Below are 1846 nucleotides of genomic sequence, written 5' to 3' on the forward strand. Positions count from 1 at the left end.
TTATGTGCCTACGGATATACTGTAGATCTGTGGTACCCGCCGGTAGCGGTTACAATTAGCCTATTGTATCCATCATGAGTAATGAGTATGGATATGAGTTTAATATTAAATCTACTGTCATGGATTTGTAAACTTTCTATTGGTGGATTTTAAACCCGTTGTCATCCCTGTGGTAGAACCGTCTGGATCGGTCCTGCATGAGTACGGCAATAAAACGACACGCTCATTGAAGTACACTGTGTAGAACAAGCTTTCCGAAACAAGTCCTTTTCTTTACGTTGTTTCCAAAGAGAAAATTGAGTGGCCACCAGAAACAAGTCCTTTTCTTTACGTTGTTTCCAAAGAGAAAATTGAGTGGCCACCAAAAGAAGCAGTACGACAATAACGACACCCGCTGACTGAAGTGTACAGTGTGCATCTATTTATAGTGATGAGAATTAGGTGGGTCCGGGTCTATCGTGTTTAGCAGTGGATATCGAGCGAGCTCAGATTAGCTCGACCGAGCTCGAACTGGTTCGTTAAGATAACGAGCTAGCTAGCTCGGCTGGACTCGTTAAGTAACCGAGCCAGAGAATCAGCTCGGCTCGGCTCCTTTGCAAGCTCGAGCTGATTTGTTTAGCTCACAAGCCACAATAAAAAATAATATACATATATATGTACAACAATATAATTAATTGCTAATTAATTTTATACTAATTTAACACTAGAAAAGACAAATCATAATCAATTTCATATATCACATCATTTAAACCCTAAATTAACATAATTCATCACTTATTAATTCATCAATACAAGTATAGGCTTTGTTTTGCTGATAAATGCTAGCTCATTAGAGCTAATGAGTTGGCTTAAGCTCGTGTCGAGCTGGCTCGTTAACGAAACGAGCTGAGATGTTAGCTCAGCTCGTGACAAAATTGAAACGAGCCGAGCCAAACTGACCACGAGTCGAGCGAGCTCATGAGCCACGAGTATTTTGTCCAGCCCTAATCGTGTTTAGGGTTAAATGTGGGTTGAAAAGACAAAAAAAATCGGGTCGTATCGTGGCAGCCCAAAGAGTAGAAACAGTAGTCCAGCCTTGTTCTAAAGCACGTTAGGCCTTTATCTAAGCGCGTTAGGCCTTTATCGGCCCACATCGACTCAATATTGGTCTAGATATAAAGTCTAATATCACAACCACATAGAGTCTATAACTCACTAAATTAAAGAAATTAAACACAACAAACATTTTTGTGTCGGGCCGACCCAAGCAAGACCCATGCGTGTAGGCAGTGCTGGGGCCCGATATGCCAAAAATTAAAGCTAGTCCTAGCCCTACCTTCGGACCCTGCTAGCCCGGCACATATGACTCTGTGCTTGGGGCTCCTAATTTTGGGTTGTACCGGTGCTGACTCAGAAAGCCTAGCCCATATTAACAGCACTAGTAGCGCCTACATGACCATCATGAAAATTGAAGTTGAAGGACATGCTTTCCGAAGAAACTACTAGGACTAAGAAAAAATAAAACGCTAGTAGATGATGTCACAATCACAGATATAGTAAATAAGATCTGATAAGCACTAGATATATAAGGACAAGAATCTATCCTTTTCTGGTGTACTAAAAAATCTACATAGAAGACATTCATGTTTCTAGCAAAAACTTTAGAACCCTTGACTCGGAAATTAGATCATTTACCTCAACATCAGATGAACCATGCAAAGAGAACGATTCTACAAACTTAGTGCAACAATCTTCCAGCTCAACTTCATTTAGCGACTTTAAAGTTTATGAGATCAACAAGAACGCAAAACCCAAATATACTTTTGAATGCCTGAAGTTCTTCAAATCCACTTTTCAACAAAGTAAT

This window comes from Zea mays, chromosome 1 (genome assembly GCF_902167145.1).
Source record: "Zea mays cultivar B73 chromosome 1, Zm-B73-REFERENCE-NAM-5.0, whole genome shotgun sequence".
NCBI classification, from domain to species: domain Eukaryota; kingdom Viridiplantae; phylum Streptophyta; class Magnoliopsida; order Poales; family Poaceae; genus Zea; species Zea mays.